Here is a 9,072-nt window from a genome sequence, read left to right on the forward strand (position 1 = left end):
TTTCATCCTCACTGGCTTTACTGGTTGGTGCGTAAATTTGAATAATAGTGGTATTAACTGGGCTTCCCTGTAGGTGCATGGATATTATCCTATCACAGACAATGTTGTACGTCATGACTGATCTGGATATGATCTTTCTGAAAATGAATGCAACACCATTCCTCTTCAATTTGTCATTTCTGGCATAGTAGACCATGTGATTGTCAGATTCAAAATGGCCAATACTAGTCCATTTTAGCTCACTAATGCCTAAGATATCAATGTATATATATTCCTTTTCATTTTTGACAACTTCCAATTTTCCCAGAATTGTGCTTTGTACATTCCCTGTTCCTATTTTCAATGGATGTTTACAGCTGTTTCTCTTCATTTTGAGTTGTGCCCCATCAGCAAATGAAGGTCCTGAGGGCTTTTCACTCTATTCGTGTGATCATGGTCAGTTCTACTTTGAGGAAGCAGCTCTTCCCCAGTCGCATTTTGAGTGTCTTCCAACCTGAGAGGCTTATTTTCTGGCACTATATCTGACAGTGTTTCTCTGCTATTCATAAGGTTTTCAGTGACTAAATATTTGGAAATAGTTTGTCACTCTTTCTTCCTAATCTGTCTTCGTCTGGAAGCTCATCTGAAACCTGTCCACCATGACCCTTATGGTATTTAAAATACCGGTGGCATAGCTTTCAGAATTACAGCAACTTACAAGCCACCACAGTACGGCAAACTGACAGATGAGTGGTGGTCCTCCAGCATAAGAGATGCTAAAATAAATTGAAGAAATGAGAAGGTAAATGAGCTGAACAGAAAATTTCACAGGACAGCTCGAGAAGACAAAATCAAATATTATAACAAAATGTGCAAAGACCTGGAGTTAGATAAGCAAAAGGGCAGAATACACTCAGCATTTCTCAAGCTGATAGAACTCAAGATAAAAAATGAAGCCTCTCCTTATAATATTGAAAGATTTTATGGGAAAAATAATGAATAATGCAGAAAACATCAAAAGAAGATTAAAGCAGCAATGCACAGATTCAGTACCAAAGAAGAAATGGTCGATGCTCAATCATTTCCAGAGGTAGCGTATGATCAAAAGCCAATGGTACTGAAGGAAGACGTCTATTGAAGGTGCATTGAAGGCTTTGGCAAAAAACAAGGCTCCAGGAATTGATGGAATACAAATTGAAAATTTTCAGCAAACTGAGGCAGCACTAGAGTCACTCACTCATTCATCTATGCCAAAAAATTTGGGAGACAGCTACCTGGCCAACTGATTGGAAAAGATATATATTTGTACCCATTCCAAAGAGAAGTGACCCAACATTATGCAGAAATCATTGGACAATATCATTAATAGTGCATGCAAGTAAAATTTTGCTAAGGCTAACTAAAAAACAGCTGCAGCAGTACATTGACAGGGAGCTTCCAGAGGTTCAGGCTGGATTCAGATGGGGACAAGGAAAAAGTAATATTACTAATGATGTAGGATGGATTTTGGCTGAAAGCAGAGAATACCAGAAAGATATTTACTTGTGCTTTATTGACTACACAAAGGCTTTCAATTGTATGGATCACGACAAGCTATGGACAAAATTGTGGGCACGAGTATTCCAGAACATTTAATTGTACTCGTGAGGAATCTGTACATAGACCAAATGGCAGTCATTCAAATAGAACAAGGGAACACTGACTGGTTGAAAATCAGGAAAGGTGTGCGTCAATGTTGTATTTTTTCACCATACTTATTCAGTCTGTATGCTGAGAAAATAATTTTATAAACTGGATTATATGAAGAAGAACATGGCAATAGGGTTGAAGGAAGACCATTAACAACCTGTGATATGCAGATGATACTATCTTGCTAGCTGAAAGTGAAAAGAATGTAGAATACTTACTGATGAAGATCAAAGACCACAGCCTTTGGTGTGGGCTGCATCTCAATGTAAAAAGCAAAAAAATCTCACCACTGGATCATTAAATAACATCAAGATAAATAGAGACAAAACTGATGTTGTCGAAGACTTCATTTTGCAGGATCAACCATGAATACTCATGGAAGCAGAAGTCAAGAAATCAAACGACATATTGCATAAGGCAAATATGCTGCACAAGATCTCTTTAAAGTGTTAAAGAGCAAAGATGTCAGTTTGAGGACTAAGATGTGCCGGACCCAAACCCCGATATTTTCAATTGTCTCATATGCATGCGAAAGGGGGGCAAGGAGTAAGGAACACCGTAAAAGAATTGATGCATTTGATTTATGGTGTTGGAAGAAAACATTAAAAGTACCATGGACTGCCAGAAGAACAAGCAAATCTGTGTTTGAAGAAGTACAGCCAGAATGCTCCTTAGAAGGCATTCTCTCGTCTCTCATTTTTCAGACAAATTATCAGAAGGAACCAAACCCTGGAGTCAGACACCATATTGGTAAATTGGAATGTCAATGAAAAAGAGGATGACCCCCAGAGAGAGTGATGGGCACAGTGGCAACAGCAATGGGCTCAAGCGTAGCAATGATTATGAGACTGGCACAGGACTAGGCAGTATTTCATTCTATTGTACATAATAAGGTCACTATGAGTTGGGACCAACTTGATGGCACCTAACAATAACAACAGTATATTTGTTGTTGTTAAATGTCATCAAGTTATTTCTAACTCACAGTAACCCAGTATAGAATTTCTGAAGAGTGGGTTTGACCTCACAGTTAGCAGTCCAGTGCTTATCCTACAGTGCCACACCTGAACCCATTACATAAAGTAATGTAACCTACTATATAATATTATACGTATCTCACCTTTCAGTGGTGGTTCCAGTGCAGATTTCTGATGCTGATTCATTCTGATAACTGCTCAAGGATTAAAAATGTATACATATAAACATTATGGTATTTCATATAGAGAGGGGTGAAATGAGGCATAATTATAGCTTATAAAGTGAAAAACCTTGAAAAATTCACATCTTACTGAAACCTGGTAAATCCAGTTATTTGGAGCCTAGTATTTTATTTTTTCCTAGAAAGAAGGCATTATATGTTCATAATGATGATTTTAGACATGTAAAAAAAAAAAAAAAGCATAAATACATTTCTTTATTTTGAATATAATCTGCATTTCAAGGTTAAATTTACTTCAACTTCAGTTTGTAGGTATCTCTTTCATTCCTTCTAACTTCCTGATTTTCAAGTCCTTTAACATCTCCTTACTCTTCATGGATTCTGTCATACCGTTAGGTAAATTTCAAATAACTGTATGACTGAGGCAGGGATTTCATCTAATCTTAGGGTGATTATAGGTATGGGAACCCCAACTCTACAAGATAGCAGAACTTCAGATATTGTTGTTAAGCGCCTTCAAGTTGGTTCCAACTCATAGCAACCCTGTATAGGGCTTCCAAGGAGCAGTTGGTGAATTTTAACTGTTATAGTCATGTACATAACTAAGGTCTCTTAGCTCCTGTGTTTTATGTAAAGGCTTCCTTCTTTCCTATTCATTGTTACCACATGCCTGATTTCCAAATGAGATTTTTGTAATTCCTTGGTCCTGCTCTAGTACAAAGGAGCTCTGGTAGCATTGGTGTTATGAGTTGGGATGCTAACCTCATGGTTAGCAGTTCAAAACTACAAGCAGTTCTGTGGAAGAAAGATGAGGCTTTCTGCTCCTGTAAAGATTTACAGCCTCATAAATCCTGTATAGGGTCACTATGGGTCAGAACCGACTCGACGGCACTTAACAGAAACAACAACTCTAGTACAGTCCTATACAGACATTTTGATTATTTAGGCTAATAGTAACCCAAGGTCACAAACAGACGTGGAGTAAGGTGTCTCCTAATGATTTATTCCTCCTTTCTAACAAGACTTAAAGATAAAGTTACATACAGGAGATGACAGAGACAAGCAAAGAAAGGGCTTTGAAGATGAGTATCAAAAAAGTTCTGTGTTGCTACACATGTTTCTGAGAGTGAATTTCATATCTCTCTCTCCATTTGGTTGTATATATATACATATACACAAATATACATTAATCCCCCCTTCCATACATGTACGCATATGTAAAGATCACCTTTCACTCATGGTGTCATCACTGATTAATGATGTTGATTCATTTGAGTCACTGCTAAGGATTAAAAATGTACATAGTCAGATGCTTACTTTTTCAGACACTTATTTTTTGGTTCAAATTAGAGAAGTTGCTCTATAGTTTACAAAATGTAAAACCTAAAAAATTCACATGTAAATGAGTAATTTAAATTTTAATATTTTTTGCTATAAAAAATTGTACATCTGTAGGATGATCTTGTAGGTGGTGTGTGCCATTGAGTCGGTTCCAACTCATTTCAACCCTGTATAGGGTTTCTGAGACTGGATGGTGGGTTTGAACTGCCGAACTTGAGGTTAGCATTGCAGAGATTATGCTATAGCGCTTCACCAAGGGTCTTTTTTTAGGATGATCTTGGTAGTGGTGTGTCCTCAAGTCGGTTCCAACTCACTAACGGCCCAGTGTAGGGTTTCCAAGGATGATGTTAGGCATGCCCCTGGTGTGGAGCTATGGGTTAATGTGCTGGACTGCAAGGTCAATTTGAACTGCAAGATCAGGGGTTCAAGCTCACCAGCCACTCCTTGTAAAACTATACAGGCTCACTGTAAGTTAGAACTGACTCAATGGCACAAACAACAACAACAAAAGTTTTAAAAATCAAAATTTCAAAATAGTATTTAATTACTGTGTTCTGATGGCAAAGTGGGTTAAGTACTTAGCTGTTAACTAAAAGGTTGGCAGTTCAAATCCACCAGCTGCTCCAGAAGAAAACGGTAAGCCAGACTGCTTCCTAAAAGATTTTCTGCCTTGGAAAATCTAGGGAGCAATTCAAGTCTGTCCTATAGGGTCACAATGAGTTAGAATCAACTGGACGGCTGCAGGCAATCCTCAATTCTAATAACATTTTGAGGTTAAAATTACTTAAAATCCATCTTCAGTGTGTAGGAACCTACCCTTTTCTCTATTTCTAATTTCTTGCTTTCTAGGTCCTCCAACACCTCCTTAATCTTCATATAACATGAATGTCTTTCCTACCCACCTGATAGGATTTGGTAACTGCATTTCTGAGGCAGGGACTCCATGAAAAATGAGTGTGAATCTAGATAATGGAACACTATTCTTACAAAATGACAGAACTGGATAGTCATAGATAGTTCTCAGGTTTCCTCTGTGGAGTACTAAATCTTAGAAAAGTTTTAGTGAAAGCATTAGATTCTTGCATACTTTTTTCCTCCTGAGATTTTCTCATTCCCTGTCCATTATTACCACTTTCTTGGTTTCCAAATAGAAGAACTTCTCTCCTCCCTTGGAACTTGATGGTATAGTCTCACACAGACATCCCGATGGTCTTCTAAAGACTTGTGCTACTATTAACTAATTATCATAAATTGAGTAGGAGAAAATCTCCCTCTTATGAGACATTCCTCTTTCTTCTACCTAAATCACACAAGAAAGAAATGAAAAGGCTTACAGGTTTTTAAGGAAAACTGAAGAGCTGTGGAAGTCTCCAGGAGTCTCACTCGGATCAGTCAGCTCAGGAGAGGACTTCGAAAAGGCTGTTAAGGCAGTCTTATGTCTGCCAAAGAATAAAAAAATACATAAATGTAAACTTACATAGCATGGGCTATCAGCTTCTATTTCCTAACAAGATTTGAAGGAAAATTAAATATTGAGGAGACATGACAGAAACAGAAGAAACAGATGCAGGATAGAGCAGTGGGACCTCTGAGACATCCTGGGATGAGAGGTAGAGACTGACTAGTGCAAAGAGAAGGAAAGAGATAAGGAAGAAGCAGCATTGATGATGAAACCTCGTTCCTTCCTCTCCATAAAGAAAACAAAGGAACATTGAAATTTGCAATTTAAAGGAAGAGTCTGTCATACCCATTTAGAGAATAAATAAGTACAAGGAGGTCAGGGATGAAATAAATTATGTTTATGAGATTTTCTGAACTAAAGTAGAGTACATACTTATTAGGTTTTTGCCTTTTCTTAGAATTCATATTTTTTAAAGTATCCAACCATATTATTGAAAACCAAGACTCCTCTTTACCCATACCACTGGTCTGGATATATCATCTGTCCAAATAATAATATTCTCATCAATAAAATGAAACACATGACAAAAGTACTTTGTGGCTTTCAATGTTATAGAATCATGCTGAACCTTCATCCTTCACACATATTATTGGCATAGAAATAACCTGCCGTATTCACACATCTTTTGCCATTAAAGTCAGTATGTGACAATAATATAAACTGATACATAGGTGTGTGTGTGTGTGTTCACATATACACTTACTGCTTATAATCAACAACTATCTCATCCAACATTTCACATTATGACAATAGTAAAACATTTACTACCTGGCTATTTTGCATGTTAATAACATACATCTGACAGTAACAAACTCTGAGGTTGTGAGGCAAGAGTAATACTGGTTGTGATGGTTAAGGTATGTACCAATTTGACTGACTCATGATTCTCAGTGGTTTGACAATTATATAATCATGTAATGTGACAGTTAAGTAATAACGTAGTCATCTTTCATTTTGAGATCTGGTTTGGTCACCCTCCATTTGTGCATAAAGCTGATTTTCACATAATGACCTAATCTTTGGAAACTAACTACGTCCATTAAGTGAAGAGTTGGTATATATAAAAGATTCCACTGGTGCAATGGTTAAAGTGTTTGAATGCTAACTGAAAGGCCAGCAGCAGTTCAAACCAATCAGCTAGTCTGTGGGAAAAAGATGTGGCATGTGTTTTTATAAAGATTTACAGCCTTGGGAATCTTATGCAGTAATTCCACTCTGTTTTATATGGTGCTAGGAGTCAGAATTGACTCAGTGGCCAAGGGTTTGGATATATATTTGTTGTTGATAGGTGCCATCAAGTAGGTACCAATTTATAGCACCCTTATGTACAACAGAACAAAACACTGCCCAGTCCTGTGCCAATCTCACAATCGTTGCTATGCTTGAACCCATTGTGTGGCACGACAGAATATGCACTTGACTACAAGCTGCAAGGTTGGTGGTTCAAACCCACCAACTACTCCTTGTTAACCTTATATAGGGTCACTGTGAGTCAGAACCAACTCAATGGCACTTAAAAGCAACAACAATATGCCATTGAATTGGTGCTGACTCATAGTAATACTGTATAGAGTTTCTGAGGAGTGGCTTGTGGGTTCGAATTGCTGATCTTGTGGTCAGCAGTCCAGTGCTTATACTATAGCACCAAACTAGGATTCCAATGTGTGCATATATATATACATATGTGTATTGTTGTTGTTAAGTGCTGTTCAGTTGGTTCCAACTCATAGCAACCCTGTATAGGGTTTCTGAGGAGCAGCTTGAGAGCTTAAACAGCTGACCTTGCAGTTCAAACTGACTTTGCAGTCATTAACCTGCCATGCCACATCAGGATTCCAACAACAACATATATATGTGTGTTGTTGTTGTTGTTAAATGCCATCAACTTGGTTTTGACCCATAGCAACCCTGTATAGGATTTCCACGGAGTGGCTGGTGAGCTTGAACCACTGGCCTTGTGGCTCAAATTGACTTTGCAGCCCAGTGCATTAACCCACAGCACCACACCAGGACTCCTGTGTATGTATGTTCTGGTGGTGTAGCGGGTTATAAGCTGGACTGCAAACTGCAAGGTCAGTAGTTTGAATCTATCAGTTGCTCCACAGGAGAAATATGAGACTTTCTGTTCTCATAAAGATTTAAAGACTTAGAAATCCAATACAGGGTTGCTATGAGTTGGAACTGACTCGGTGGCACACAACCACCACCACCACACGCACACACACACACACACACACATAATAAAAACACATATATATGCAAACACATACACAAATAGTAAGTCAAAAAGCATTACTACTGTGGTTCCAGTTCATACAAAGCCAACGCCCACTGCCAACAAGTCAATTTCAACTCATAGCAACCCTGTATAGGATTTCTGAGATCGTAAATCTTTACAAAAGCAGATGAATTTATTCCAAACAAAACATGCTTAAACATGTCTCTGTGATCATGAATGGCTGCAAACAACTTCTCACAGTAATGCATTTGTTTTTGTCTCATTAGGTGGTGGTGTTTATGTGCCATGGAGTCAGTTCTGACTCATAGCAACCTTGTATAGGGTTTCTGAGGCTGTAAACCTTTATGGGAGCAGAAAGCCTCATTTTTCCCCCCATGGAACAGCTGGCAGTTTCAAACTGCTGACCTTGAGGTTAGCAGTCCAACTTGTAACCACTATGCTACCAGAGCTTCTTCCGTCTCACTAAAAGCCTTCAAAATAAAATTTCACCCAAAGCTTAGGAGTTGTTTTGGGGATTCCAAAAGAGTAATATTGATAGATTTTTCTCAGATGACACAGGATGATCACAAGAGCTTATTAGGAAAAAGCTTAAAGAAAATTGAACACTGTGTTGATGAAGAAAAGGCCAGGAAAATTGTACCAAATAATTGTTTTCCATCATTACAGAGCACCTGGCCTGATCATTCTTAAAGGTTAGCAAGGATTGTCCTATGATAATTTCTTTGGGACACCTTACCCCATCCACCCTACAGCCTTGATAAGACTTTGTTTTTTCCCCAATCTCAGAGAACATTGAAAAGGAACATAATTTGAGTACCACGAGGATGCCAAAACCATTATTTTGATGTGGTATAAACCCAAAAGTACAGAATTCTTTAGGGAAAGGGTTACAGAGATGGAAAAAACCACTTTCAGAAGCATATATACCGAACTGGAAGATATGTTCAGAAACAAGAGCATCATACATTGATATTTTTGTTTAATAAAGGTTTCTGTGATTTTATAGCAATTCTTTTTGACTTATTCTCAAACATACACACACACATGAGGGGATTTTTAAAAGTTGGTGAAAAAATGGAATTAAAAGATAATAGGAGAGAGCAAACAAGATGGCAGATCGGGTGGAAGTGCAGTAAAGGAGCTCCGCCAGCAACAACACAGAATACCCGACCAAGCAGGCTCAGGGGATGGTCCCAGAACTCT

This window comes from Chrysochloris asiatica, unplaced genomic scaffold (genome assembly GCF_000296735.1).
Source record: "Chrysochloris asiatica unplaced genomic scaffold, ChrAsi1.0 scaffold00494, whole genome shotgun sequence".
NCBI lineage: Eukaryota > Metazoa > Chordata > Mammalia > Afrosoricida > Chrysochloridae > Chrysochloris > Chrysochloris asiatica.